Genomic DNA, 16,165 nt, shown 5'->3' on the forward strand with positions numbered 1-16,165 from the left:
GAAAGACAGCTCTAGGGAGTAAACTAAGGATACTGTTACCTACAATCCACTGTTGATGATTTCACATATTACATCATTCATGACATGGTCAGTAACATCAACAGCAGTGGATTGTAGGTAACAGTATCGTTAGTTTACTCCCTATAGCTGTCTTTCTTTTAACATAACTGTCTATTTCCTTCCCTTATAGTTACTGTTCTTTTTTAAAAAACATTTTTTTGATCAGTCATAAACAGTGACATTAATAGAAACAGAGAGAGTGAACAAGAGTGAAGAACTATGGTCCTCCTCAGCCACCCTCAGAAAACCAAGGGGGTCAAGATACATCTACCGTGCCCCCTTCTACCTATTCTGAACATTATTTGCCCTCCATCTTGTATCTTGATTCGAACGAAACACAAAATGGTGGACTGCCATAACGCTGCTGGTTTGCGAACCGGGCAACTTCCCAGGAAGCGGTCCCAAAAAAAAAAAAGTTGGGAAAGTAATTCACAGACACTAAGAGTAATAGAGATGGAGTGAGTGAACAAGACTGAGGAACTATGAGAACAGAGGGACTGAGAAAAAGAGTGGAAGGAGTTGAGTAAATAGGTAATAGAGAAAGGAATGAGGAAAGTAGCAAAGGCAGGAAACTGAGGATTAAAGAAGTGAAGCAGTGGATCTAATAGTAGGTGAATGTGATAGAAATGTAACGAAAAGAGTACAACTATTTACCTTGTAATTGCCGTTAAATTAATCACATTTTATTTCTATACTTTCAATCTGTGAAAGAGAGAACCAACATTTGAAAAAAATTAAAATATGTATTTAAAAATTACAAAAGACAAGGGAAAATATTGAAGGACAAATAGTTTTTCAACAACTTTGACACTGACAGAAGCTTCTGCTTCTCCAGGTCCTCTACACAATGCTAAAGATATACATTTTAAACTAACAGTATCTTGATGCAGATGAAGTGAGGCCTATCTTAAAACATGGTGCATCTTTTGCATTGCTCTTGTTTCAGAAAAGTGTCGCTTCAGTATGCCAATAACATGTCTCCTATCCAGAGATTTGTTTGAGGTGAGGCCTACTCAGAGTTCAAGATGAGATTTACACTTGTTGAAGTGTACAGAGGAGATAATATCTGTGAAAGTCTACTAATGAAGTGAGTCATGTCCACTGCACTCTTCAACAAAGTAGAAACCTCCTATGTTTCCCTGGACAGACCTAAACTTGATCTGCACAATGTGATTCGTAATGATAGGAAACTCAGGTGATGTAATTGAAATATGTGCAATTTATTTTGCTCATTTCACAATCACATCACTTGTGTTTCCTTTGCTTAGGTATCTCATTGTGCAGATGTAGTCCAGCATATGAAAGAATACGTAGAAGTGCAGCACTGCATACAATAAATTTAACACTTACAGAAAACTCACCTTCTCCATGCCTCCTACACAGTTCTACATATACATCATAAATGCAAACAGTACAGAATTAATTATACATGTTAAATGGTTTATTTTTGCTGTTCTCAGAATGTATCAAAATTCACTAAAAACAGTGACTTGAAGGTATTCATCATGTAACAGCGGGGAAAAAAAAACACAATCAAAATGATTGTGTTTAAAAAACCCATACAACATCAGAAAATAAAATTCAGAACTCCTTAAAGTTAACTTACTTTCCATGACGTCCAAGGATGTCCTATGAACAGCTTACACTCTTTTGTGCTGTTATTACTTTCAGCCCGCCACTTTCTGAAAGAAAACCTCCATCGTTTTTAAAAACACGTTACATGCAATAAATGACTTCTTGCTCTCTACCACTATTTTCCACAAGGCCAAATCTAGTCAGAGATATTTATAACTCTTGGATTTCTTGTAAGCCAATCCCATCATTTGGCATTTCCGCAACTTTCAGAATTAAAATGTTGAAGATCATTTTCACAATCCTGGAATAGTAATATCTTCCCCTTCTTGGTCAGTCATGTTCTACATTTCCTATGACACTGATACTGCTTAATATGAAGCAGACTTACACTACCTCTATGAGTACTACAATTATTTAATTCTCTACATCACTTTTAATCACAAAGCAATGTAAAACAGTAGACAGCATTGCAGACTTACATTCCCTCTACTCCATGTTTTGATTGGCTGCTTCAATTAGCTTATGAAAAGAAACAGTTTTTCTGAACTCATTTAAAGTGCACATACATCTCCATGATGTCCAATCCTTTGATTAGAAGTTATGTCTCTGAACTACACTTATCCTCAAGGCCAAATTGTGTAGGAGCCATTAGAACTTCTTGAAATTCCACAGATCATATCCCGAGATTATTTTCCTAAAATTTTGGTTTTAAAAACACCAGGTAAGAGTTTTTAAGGTCATACGGCAATTTTTTTTTGAAAATTAAAACAGAATCATTGCAGAATGACCAGCCATTTCTAGACTTTAAATAAGCTGTGTAATGTCCTGATGATATTGAAGGGCCGTCATGATATATAATTGCTGTAGTTACAAAAGTCCTTCCTGATATTGACAACTGCGAAGCTACAAAATTTTTTATTAAAGTTGTCAATTTTGTTCCATCAGGCCTACATCGTTGGAACATTAAAATGACGTACTGGCCATATGTTCGTATAAATAATGTGGACATCATTTCAGATTTACATTGGCTACACTCCATGCTGTGATTAGCAGCTTTTACTAGCTTATTAAAGGAGACTGATTTACTGTCTGGCAAAGTTAAATATATAAATCTTTCTGAGTCTACACTAGTAGTACTTGATACCATACAGTTCTCGCAGTCATGCTGCCATTGATAAGAAAGCCCAAACAGCTGATCTACATCTACACCTTCAGCATGTAATACATCAAGCATATACATTAAAAACTCCTGACAATCTTGCTGAATATTTTGAGAGAATTGTGTTTGCCCTGAACATCTGTCTAACAGGTTTCGAATTTCAGACACACTTTCTATTTTTGTTCTATCTGTGCTACATTTCTCTAACACAGAATTCAACAAACTGCAAAATCTTTGATCAGAATTGACCACAATCTCTTCTTTTACATTTTTTAGAGAAAACAAAACATTCATTACTACATTAGCATAGCAGTTGACACCAGAACTGTTTTCAAACTGAAAACCAACAACATCTTCAACAGAATCCTCTTTGTTTCTGCTTGTAATTTTAGGTTCATTCACTTTTTGTCTTTTTGCTACAACCTCCCCAGTATTGTTCTCATTTCTTCGTTTCCGGCCTACCAGACGTTTCTCAAACAAAGGAAACTGAGGCAAATGTGGCGCATACTCTCTTCTTAACCTATTGTATTCCTTAACACAATCTAGATCTGCACAAATGTTTCTGACATCACACTCAATCAAGTACAATCCCGATAAAGTTCTAACTCGTGACAATGCCACATATGCCATACCCTCCTTGAACACAGAACTGCCAATATTCACCAATGCAGTGTCTACACTTAAACCTTGCGATTTATGAATTGTCACCGCATATGCCAAGCAAACAGGGAACTGCTTACGGCGAACATATAAGTCTTTTACAAGCAAAAATCTAGCAGAACAACGAGCAATTAGCTGTACTTCCTCAATGCCATCAAATTTAATTTTTAAAAATTCAATTCCATCTCTATTTCTGTATTTCACAAAATCAACAACATTACCCATTGATCCATTTACCAGACCTCTTTCAACATGTAAATTCCTTCTTAAAATTATACGGCAGTTCAAGCACACATTCAGAGTCTTTTCAAAACCTGCAGTTTTAGATATAGTCTTCTCTAATGAATCCAATTTTGATTTCAGATTCTCAGACAAAATAATTGTTGATCCCATATGCTCTACTCTATCAATAGCTTCCACTTTCACAATCTCTTGCTTTTCTAAATGCAACATTTTGTTGTTAAATTTGGCACATTCTGCAAGAGTTGGCATCAAACATATTCCAGATTTCTTATCAGTAATTTTCTGAAAAATATTCTCAGGCACAACATCTTGTTCTGGATATAAATTTGACAGTAATCGTGCATGTAAAGCTTCTTTCCCATGCTCGGTCACTTTTCCAATTCTAACATCTTGTAGAATAGTCTTGTAAACTTCATCCTTTGCCTGACGCATATTTTCATGCAGTTCAGCATAATTGAAGTTTAACCATATATTGACGTTGCCAATGCTGCCTAGGCACTTCCTGGTATCTTCATGCGTGAGCATTTTGAACACAGGTTGCCCTTTCACTGGTGTCAGCTGCAGAAGATCTCCGAAAACAATGATGTGTTTGCCACCAAATAACACATCATACTCTGTTTTGAGAACTTCTTGCATCCTCAAATGCACAAAGGCAAGCATGACATTGGAAACCATGCTTACTTCGTCAATGATAAGAAGTTTCATTTTCCTCAAGATTCTTGAAACTTCAAAACAAGCATCTCCAGATAGCTTGTGATATTCTAATTTGTTGTCATGCTCCACTGGCAGCATCAGTAAACGATGTAAAGTAATCCCTTTAATATTATGTGCTGCCAGTCCAGTTGGAGCAGTGACAACACAAGACAGCGATGACTCTGTCCTTTCCTGCAAATAGCATGAAATTGCTTTAATGAGGAAACTTTTTCCAGTTCCCGCTTCTCCACTCACGTACAGTCGGACAGGCTTCAACGACGTACATGAGCACTCTTTCTTATCATGACTTAATCCATGATCAATTTGCATGGTAACTTCGTCATATATTTTCCTCTGCTCAACGTTGAGTTGCCTTTCCAACTCTTCTAAGTTAACCGCATCCTCTTGAGCATGTGCCATGGCTCTTTCCACCTCATTCATAGCAGTGGCAGCTTCATTTTCAATAAGAGGTCCTCCTAGTGGATCCTGACTCAATGAAGCAGAACTCTGACTGTCCTGAGAACTGTCTCTGGCAATCTCGGCTGCAATCGTTGCTTCCTGCTCAATTTCCGCATTCAACATTTCTACATATTTGGGAAAAGCAGGACATTCTATGGTCTCCTTGGCGGCATTGAAAGAGTCTTCATAACAGAGGAAATCTCCAAGCAGTTCCTCTTCTGCACGCCAAGGCTTGAAAAGTTGCAAAAGTGCTAAATAGAAAAACTCCTTTTTTTCAGGAGATTCGCCACTCAATTTTCGATGGTTTATCAAGTGGCATTTTCTTTGCTTCACCAGACATCCCTCACTTCCTATTACAGCATACACTCCTTTCTCAGTATCTTCTTTGATGTTCCTCTTGAACATGTAATTTTGCAGAACCTCATACAGACAAACATTCTCTAGGTGACTGCTTTGATTTGGATAATATGTATCCAACATGTTTGTCTTCAAAATGTCGGTACTGTTTGGCTCCTTTTCCGCCAAATACTCAATTTCCCGCACAGGTTTGAGAACTCGATTACGCGTTGCAGCAAGACCAAGACTCGCCCAAACGATACTCCTGGACTTGGCATAGAGACTTGCTGAAGACAACCGGTCAGAACATTCGTACGCTCCGATTTCTCGATGCGACAACATCTTCAGACTGAAACTGTACAACTTCTTGCTGAGGCTCTTTTCATGGGAAATGTCCTCCCACATATCCTTCAATTCTGTCTTCTCTTTTTTGGTGATGTAAGACGTCACATACCGAGCCACAGCCATACAGTTATCAGCCACAAACTGTATATCCATGTTAGCATTCCACATGGACAAAATCACCGGGTTGTAGTCGTTGATGTACTTGGACTCTTCGTTCCTCTTCAAATTGTAAGTGTTTTTAGGTGATTTCTTCATGACATTGTGTCGCAGCGAAGACATCAAACTGTTTACTCTTCCTTTAGAAATCACCGGTCGTGGAAAGCCGAAACGACATTTAGTGTAGAACTTGTCCTTGTTTCGGAATTTACGACGGCAGTACTTTCCACATCGATGGCTTTGGAAACGCAGAACTTTTTCTCTTAGGCTTTTCTTCTCCTTTGCGTTTGGAACAGCACACGTAGAATACTGTTGGATGAAACTCATCACTGAGTCATCTGGATCCGTTCCAAATTTAGGTGCATCCTTGATCCACAGCAACATATGTATATGAGGAGCACCTCTTGCTTGGTACTCCTTTCTCCAGAAGAAATCCAACACCTCTCCAAGAGGTGGATTCTTCTTATTCATGATGAAAGACATCATAGCTTCAAATCTATGATTGAAGTACCTACATACATTGACTGGATCCAAAGAGCACAGTTCTCCGGGTGTCTTGAATTCGATGTTTTCTACGTTAGCATTTGCCTCTCGTAGAAATTCAAGTAAGTCTTCCCAGCCATACTCGGCACAGCTCAGAGTGAGGAACCATGTGGGAGTACCTAAGTTCCTCAGCATACATTTTAAATCACCATGACGACGGTACCAGTACTCATTAGTACCACGCTGACACGCCATGAGATTAATCAGGTGAGAATCCAAAATACTATCTTGGACATTCACTTTATCCATAAAATCACTTGCCGAGATGTTTTGCATGTGTATACCACTTTTCAAGATGTGGTTCACTGCATATGACAGTCCAGACAGATCGCTTTCAAACAGGAGATGAAACAAATAAGGAATGCATTGTCGAAACCTAGCATCTCCTGCATACAATCGCAAAGTCCGGTATTCAGAAGCAGGAATTTGATGAGGTCGCTCATCATATCTTCCTCCCTGACCTGTTGGAAAAAGCTGTGGGAAACACCGAGCTTCCAAACTTTCCTCCCAAACACTAATGGGACTCCCTTTGGCTTGTTTCATTTGAAACAACTCAATAGCATTCCCCATGACTTCCTTTGAATGCAAAGGATGAACACTATAATGTTCATATATTTCCTCACTAGTAGAGGGTTCTACTTTCTCAATTTGACCAGCACACAAATCGCTATCCTCTTCCTCACTTACTTCCTCTTCTGCAACATATACATTCTTATAGTATTTATTATTTTTTTTCAAATACAATGTTGCCTTTTTAACTTTCCTAACATCTACTAAATCTTGCCATATTTTCTTATTCTTTGTCGGAACCCCATTAACTAAGATAACCAGAGGTTCCTCTTCCACTTTTTCTACTCCAATTGTGTTAATGTTTTTCTTCAAATCTAGAGGCAAATAAACAACTCTTCCCTTTAATCCTCTCTGTAAATCTGATGGAGGCAATTTCCCTGTCTTTGGCTCCATTCTTACAATAGCCTGAAAGGGATGGATACTTTGAATCAAAATAGATTCATAAGTATTTAAATCCTTCAATTCAGAAGGAATCTCAACCAATTCCAGATTATTATGAACTGCTCTAGCAGGCATCTGGTTTTGTTTTAATTTGTTACAACAATAAGTACACACACGTTGATCCAATCCCAAATCAAAACAATTTTCTACCATCAAGTATGTTGCAAAATCCTTCCATTCACTATTATTTTCCCTTTCACTTTTTGCATATAAATCCACTAACTTAGTCTGATTCTTATAATAAGTGCGTCGACAACACACACAAGTGAAATTAGGCCTCTCACTTGATTTCATGTCAAACGTCGCAATTTCCCTCTGGAAATTATCTGTACTGGAAACATGTACAGTATCTTCCAAATGACCCTCTATTTCTTGCTCAATTTCAACATTCTCCTCTTTACTTCCAAAGTAACAAAACTCAATTTCTTCACATATATTCCTCACATCTATTTCAGAACCATGCAAAAGAGCAGCGCATAATTGTTTCAGCATAATTGCTGGACTCTTAGCATAATACAACAGTCTAACTAACTTCCTCACTTTGTTATGATGCACTGCTAGCATCCTGAAATGATGAAAAACACTCTGGCATACTCTCCTGGAAAGACAAGCCAGTGAATGACCATGCAAACCTGTCACTTCTCTCACTCTGCAAGGATCTAATTCTTGCAACAACCTCATTTTCTGCTTCAAACTTTTCTTGTTAAATGACCGTACAAAATCACAAAGCAAATTGATGGAATCCTGTCGCACACTGCAAATACTACTACACTTCCAGGTGTACACAGGACCCTTAGCACGTCTTCCTAAAACCTCATTACCTAACAACTCTTCTGCCTCTGTTGTCACAAGTTTTTCTTTTTCAACTGGACAACCATCTTTCACTTCATAAGCACGACCACTGATGTCAACTGCATGCACCAAATCATTATCCTGGAAATAACTCTCTTCATTAAAAAATGCCTCACAGCTTGAACTATGTATCCATTCTCCAGAAAAAACTTCACAAAAATTACTACGATTAACTATTCTCTTCCATCTACTATTTCTTTTGAAATCAAAAATTGCCTTGTTTAGCTTCCTAATTCTATTGATTATCAAAATAAATAACTTACGTTTAATTTCAAAAGCCTGATCAATAACTTTCTCAACTTTTTTTTTTCTCCTATAAAAAACTAATTTCTGTTGACCTTTCTTAATATTTTTTAACAAATTGCCAATTATCCTGTTACGGAACATTCGTTTACGAATCTCCGTAAACTGTTGTTTCCTTCTACTATCATGCACAGATTTATCTCTTGCTCTAGCAGTAACATTTTCATTTGTCCTTTTCTTTCCATTTGATTTACTTGTGTTGTTATGGATTGAAACATTTTCTGTACTAATATTTTTTTTATTAGAAATATTTTTTATGAAATATTTAGAGCTCTTACCCGGTGCTTTCTTCATCGCTTGAGAAATCTTTTTGTTAGAGGACTGCTGCATTTTTTTTTTCTCCTGCTGTCTTTGACGTTTTGCAGCCTTCATCTCTCTTATTTTTGTAGGCATAGTTGAATCTGAGGAAAAATATAATAAAAATGTTATTAAACATTATTATCAAACAGTAAATCAGTAATAGTGATCAAAAACATAACACACTACTTGACATTTTAAATAGAAGATTTTTTAGTCCTTGCAAATTTACAATACAGAAATAGCAGAAAAGAAATGAGATTTATATTTATGTTACCTATGCTATTTTATATGTGAATCTGATCTAATTTTATGAGCATATTTTAATATTTTATTGAAGACACTACACATAACCTGTTTTTGAAGGTGTCTTTATTTTTAAATTAAACGGTTTACCTTTTTACTTTTTATTGATTATAAATTTTAAAAATAAATGTTTATAATTCCAAAGGCTCAAGCAGGTCAGCTTCCCATCCTATATCATATAATTCGGACAAATCTGCATCCTCATCACGCTCTTCTTCATCCTCAGGATTTAAATCATCCAATGGATCAACATCCACTGATGTTTCAATTACAAGTTCAATGATGAGGTCAAAATCAACTGATTGCAGATTGTCGCTCATGTTGAGGTTGTCTTTATCTTTAAAGAAAGACAACAACAATGAGATGTTGCAGAGTAAGAGACAAATCTCACAGATTATAATAGTAAAATTATTTAACAAGAGTAACATTTTGCAGCTATTATTTAGCCATGTCCAGCGATGCTGAGCAGGTGAAGCCTATGTCTAATTTTTCACTGAACAGGACTCATCTGTTCTTAACCTTGGATAAGCCTCAACGACTCTGTGTCCCCTGCACATACTCAAATGTTAAAGTGCAGATTTATATTAAATGGCACATCCCCAGGCATGCACCAGTTAATGTGCACCACTGCTTTACCACCCATGGTGTGCCGCATTTACAATCAGATAGGAGAAAGCTGCTTCAAAACCCTGCGCCTGCTTGAAGCTGGCATAGGTCTTGACGCAGCATTGTATAGATGGGGCACCCCTGATCCTTGCTGGAGCTGCATCGCACTTACGATACAACTCCAGCAATGCGCCACCTTTACAGCACAGATGCGTCACGCATCTGTGCCTTTTTTGCCCCATGCTGCGCCGCATTGTAAATGCAGCACACCATGGGTGGCGGAACAGTGGCGCAGGATGACTGTCACATCCCTGGGGATGCGCCACTCATCATAAATCTATCCCTAAGCTTCTTATCTTGTTACAGATGAACTGCCATATGTATCATCAAAATATTTTACATATTATAAATAGCAAATTTTAAGGAATAAATAGCGATTCTTTACTATTCCTAATTTGCAATGAGCAAATTGCTAATTGCAAATTACCCATTCATTTCCATAGGCTAGGAGGCTCATAGGAATTAATGTTGCAAGTTGTGATTAGCAATTAGCTCATCACAAAATAGGATTTTTTTCAAGCGTGCAGGGGTATCTCAAGAACACCCTGCTGCACCCCTGAAAAAGAAATTTGGGAGCACATGGCACACCTACATGCCCTAATGGCATGTATGGGCGTCATATGGGACCTTTTTTTTTAAAAAAAAAACATGCTTTTTGAAAAGAATTCGCAAATTACCACAAACTACAAGTTGGTGGTAGTTTCCAAATCCTTAATATCATTTTTTACATATTTTTTTTTTATACATTGCATTTAAGGAATCACAAATTTTGAATTATTGACATTTTAAGTAATTTCCACATGTGCACTGTTTTCTAAATATAATTTGAAAATCGTTTTTGGGGAAAAGTAATGGTTTGCAAATTTATGACAAGGACATAATGGTGTATGCTTCTCTATAAGGCATTTCAGTATCTCTAATGTCATTTTTCCCATATTACATTATAAGACCTTTCCCCATGAAGCACATTCCTTGTAAATATGCTCCCACCAGTGCATTGCAAATTTAGATTTTGACTGTTTCAGACACATAGCCATGTTGAAAGTGACCCAAAAAAATTGCAAACGTTTAAAAAAAAAACATTCATGTGTCTTAATGACATTTTAAGTCATTTCCCCATGGACAATGTTTTCTAAGTGGCACAAAAGAGGTATACACCTATCATAAATCTGTCCCTAGAATTATAAATGATTAAATCAGGATGACAATAAGATGTGGCCTATCCAGAGGTTTGTTTAAGGTGAGGCCTACTCAGGATTGCAGATTAAAGTTATGCTTGATGAAGAATACAGAGGAGATAATTTATTGTAAAGGCCTACCAATGAAGTAAGTGATTTCTACTTCATTGCACCAGTCATCATAAATGTATCCATAAGCTTCTTATCTTGTTAGACATCAACCGCCATATGTATCATATAACTATTTTGCATTTCCAAAAAAGCGAATTTTAAGGAATAAATAGCGATTCTTTACCATTCCAAATTTGCGATGAGAAAATTGCTAATTGCAAATTACCCATTCATTTCCATGGGCTAGGAGGCTCATATAAATGAAGGTGCAATTTGCGATTAACAATTTGCTCATCACAAATTAGGAATTTATTCCAAAAGTGCAGGGGTGTCTCAAGAACACCCTGCTGCAACCCTGAGAAAGAAATTTGGGGGCATATGGCGAACATAAATTTTAACAACATTCCTTTACCTCAAAAACGATTTTCAAATCATAACTTCAAAACACTACACATGGGAAAATTACTTAAATTGTCCTTAAGACACATAAAAGCGTATTTTGATTGGCTTTCCTGCATGGTAGGGTCACTTTTAACATGGCTATGTAACATAAACATTCAAAATCAAAATTTTCAATGTACAGGTGGGAGCATATTTACAAGCAATTTGCGCCACAAAGAAAGGTCTGACATTAAAATGGGAAAAATAACATCAGGGACAGTCAATTGCCTTATAAAGAACCATACACCATTATGCCCTTCTCATGAATTTAAAAACAATTCCTTTTTCCCAAAAACGATTTTCAGATCATAATTTCAAAAAACTGCACATGAGAAAATGACTTAAAATGTCATTGAAACACATGAAAGCGTTTTTTTATTGGCTTTCCTGCATGGTTGGTTCACTTTTATCATGGCTATGTAACACAAACATTGATAATTAAAATTTTCATGCACATGTAAGAGCATATTTACAAGCAATTTGCGCCACAGAGAAAGGTCTTACACTAAAATGAGAAAAATAACATCAAGGACAGTCAATTGCCTTATAAATAACCATACACCATTATATCCTTGTCATGAATTTAAAAACAATTCCTTTTCCACAAAAACGATTTTCAAATCATAATTTCTAAACACTGCACATCAGAAAATGACTTAAAATGTCATTAAAACACATGAAAGCATTTTTTGATTGGCTTTCCAGCATGGTTGCGTCACTTTTAACATGGCTATATAACAAAAACATTCAAAATCAAAAATTTCCATGCACATGTGAGAGCATATTTACTAGCAAATTGCGCCACATAAATCATAATTTTCTCCTTAAAGCACACTATTCTCTATCTAAAGTAAAGAAATATTTTCTCACCTTAGCAAATACTTTGAGTTTGAAAACAGTCTAAGAAACACACCAATTTGTCTTCAGCAGAGCAAAAGGTATGCACTCCAGAGTCTGCAGCTATCAAAAGCACAGAAATGGTGTAATTCTTCACACATATTTCTCATGTCACCCAATCAAAACTCTTCCCTCACTTTTTTTCAAATGAAAACCCTTCCCCCTCTGCCCTTTCTGCCTATTTTCCATAGCAACCACCTCTTGGAGAAACTCTGGTGTTTGCAAATTCACACAACAATGTTGCAATTGAACTCTGAACTCTCAGTGCACCTGCATATCCAGTGCTTTCTTTCATTTAATGATTTTTTATTGACCACTCAAAATACATCTTTCAAAGAACACATCTCTACACCCTAACTTTCTGTTTTCATCAATCAAAATCCACCAATCACTGTTACTACTTCATGAACACAGAAACTCCACAGTTTTTTTCATTTCAAACTCACATTTTTTCAACTGCCATTTCATTGCCACACTTCATCTGACTGCAGGAGAACCTTCTCTCACCATGTTTTCTGTCTGGATTGTTGGTCATAGTTATATTCACTGGGCTCAAAGGTACGTTGAAAGCAGGAATTTACCTAACCTCAATTTACAAGATGTGGAAATTAAGTGGTTTGGCCAGAGAGGATTAAAATGTCACCAATTGATACCATTGGTGAAAACCTTTATGCATTTGCCAAAACCTGACCTGTTAATTGTGCACTGTGGAGGTAATGACTTGGGCACTTTGACTGGTGTAGGTCTGGAAATGCTTTTAAAGGACACCTTTGAGCAATTAATGGCACTTTTTCCTCAGACTGCCTTGGTATATTCAAATATATGCCAAAGACAGAAATGGAGGTGGTCAAACCAATTTTGTCCACAAATTGAGAAGTCGAGGAAGCATGTAAACAAATCTGTTTCAGCTTACATGAGAGACCATGGAATGGGCTCCCTGTACAACAATAACTTGCGTTACTACATGCAAGATATCTACAGAGGAGATGGAGTTCACTTCTCAGATGAGGGCAACAGAGTTTTCACTCTGAATTTAAAAATGTGCATTGGTACCTACTTATAAGTACCTAAATGTACCATAAACCCAAAAGCTCTTCTCAGAGCTACCCTACATCTAATCACTCACAATTATTTTTTTACTCTAACTATTTTCACTAATTTTCAACAAAATACGCTCCCTGGTGCGCTACCCGGTACGCGTACCGGGAGCTAACCTCGCGAAATTTTTAAAAAAAATGTTTTTTTTTCCGCACATATGGGCCTCCTCAGCCACCCTCACAAAACCTAGGGGGTCAAGATAAGTCTACCGTGCCCCCTTCTACCCATTCTGAACATTATTTGCCCTCCATCTTGTATCATAATTCGACCGAAACACAAAATGGTGGACTCCCGTTACGCTTAAGGTTCGCGTACCAGGGCGCTCACCGGTTCGCGTACCGGGTCGCTTCCTGGGAAGCGCACCATCAAAAAAGGTGGGAAAGTAGTTCACAGAAAAGCCACTGGAGACAATTTCACCAAATATAGAATAGCTCATACTACATACCAATCCCTACCATTTTCACAAATTTGATTGGAATTCCATTTAGCCATTTAGCCTGTAGTCCTCTCTAAATACCGTGAGGTAAATTACTTCACAAAACACATCTGAAGTGTTGGAATTGACAACCAATTAAAATGTTACTTTCATTTTCTACTTTTTTTACCTGACATTTGATTGGTTATGTACCCGAATATATATAAAGGAAGAGAAGGAAACACAGCCATTTTGACTACTACTTCCTGGTGTACATTTCATTTGGATTTTCATTAATAACTTCAACTTCTTTTAAAGGTAAGTTGTTATTTTTAAAACTGAAGTATATTGTGCACTTTAAGTTAATATGGCAAACTTTTTCTGTTAGTTATATACTATCCCTCTGTAGTACTTATAAATTTAGATACACTTTTTTATATTCTTACTTCCACTCTGATACTATACACTGCCCAAAGATAAATTCTCTGATAAAAACTGCCTATCTAAAATTAATCCCAACAGTGCCCTACCTCTACTAATATATATTTTTTTATGCAAATTTCAGGAAAAATGGAAAGTGAACAAAACATTTCATTTGAAATTGTCCTTCCAGAGTCCAACACAGAAATCATTGATCCAAATGAGATTGAATTTATGGATGAAACATGGGACCAAGAACTACTGCAATGTGTGCAAGCAGTAGATAACCTCCTTGCAAATGAGGACATTTTACAACCTCAGAGACTACAATCTATATTCCATGATTATGAAATTTCTGACAATGAAATGTTAGAAAGTTTAATAAATTATGAAACACAATAAAAAAAGTTAAAAAAAAAAATAAATAATCAACAAAACCAACAATCAATTAACATACAGCATTTGAAAAGTCTATCATTCATTTTTTATTGTGATACGCTCCCCAGTACGCTTCCCGGTTCGCGTACCGGGCGCTAACCACGAAAAAAAACAAAAAAAATTTTTTTTTTTTTTTGCTTAGCGGGGCCCCTTTAAAGCCTCCACATCAAACCTAGGGGGTCAGGGAGTATCTACTATGCCCCCTTAAGGTCATTTGCCCCTTCGCTTTTGACCTCCTCTTGTCTCTCGATCCTACCGAGAGACAAGATGGCGGCCGCTCCGGACTGTTTAGAATGTTGACAGACACCGGAGAGCCAATCAACTTCGCTACGCGAAGTTCCGTTACGCGTCAAGTACGCGTACCGGGGCGCTGCCTGGTCCGCGCTTACAGATATATATCTTTTTTTGAACGTTATTTTCTCAAAATCCACTGCAGCACATATATTGAGACCTACAAAAGGCACATCGGGCTACCAGTCCCTACAATTTTGCCAAGTTTCGTGCAAATCCATTCGCCAGTAGGTATATATAGTTAGGATTTTTTCCCTATGGGATTTTTGAAAATTCTATGTCTAATAACTTTGGCGTTTGTGGACGGAATTGGCTGAAATTTTCTTGAAAATGGAACATTTTGTTTCTGAGCAGCCCCTGGAAATTTGGGGGGGGTTCGTCAAGGGGGGGCCGAGAAAAAAGGGGGGTCCCAAAACGTGTTTTTAACATTGAGTTTTCCATAGGGCGGTTGGCCTCACTTTTAGCCCGAACGGCTGAATGGATTTGCACGAAACTTGGCAAAATTGTAGGGACTGGTAGCCCGATGTGCCTTTGCTAGGTCTCAATATATGTGCTTCAGTGGATTTTGAGAAATTAACGTTTAAAAAAAGATATATATCTGTAAGCGCGCTCTGGGCAGCGCTCCGGTTCGCGGACTTTACGCGTACCGGAACTTCGCGTAGCGAAGCTGATTGGCTCTCCGGTGTCTGTCAACATTCTAAACAGTCCGGAGCGGCCGCCATCTTGTCTCTCGGTAGGATTGAGAGACAAGAGGAGGCCAAAACAAAGGGGGAAATGACCATAAGGGGGCATAGTATATCCTCCCTGACCCCCTAGGTTTAATGTGGAGGCTTTAAAAGGGCCCCGCGGGGCAAAAAAAAATAAAAAATTTTTTGTTTTTTTGCGTGGGTAGCGCCCGGTTCGCGAACCGGGAAGCGTTCTGGGCAGCGTACTATAATGAAAAATGAATGATAGACTTTTCAAATACTGTATGTTAATTGATTGTTGGTTTTGTTGATTATTTTTTAATTTTTTTATTTTTTAAGCAATTATTTATTATTGTGATTGTGTTTCAAAATTTAATAACATTTCTAACATTTAACTAGTTTATGAATTACATATAAAAATGATTAAAGACTCAAACAATTTTTTAATATTACATACAATTTTATTTTTCAGATTGTTTTTCAAAATTTAATAGAACGTCTAGCATTTGACTGTCCGATATGTCCT

Source organism: Lissotriton helveticus, chromosome 2_2, assembly GCF_964261635.1.
Source record: "Lissotriton helveticus chromosome 2_2, aLisHel1.1, whole genome shotgun sequence".
Taxonomy (NCBI): domain Eukaryota; kingdom Metazoa; phylum Chordata; class Amphibia; order Caudata; family Salamandridae; genus Lissotriton; species Lissotriton helveticus.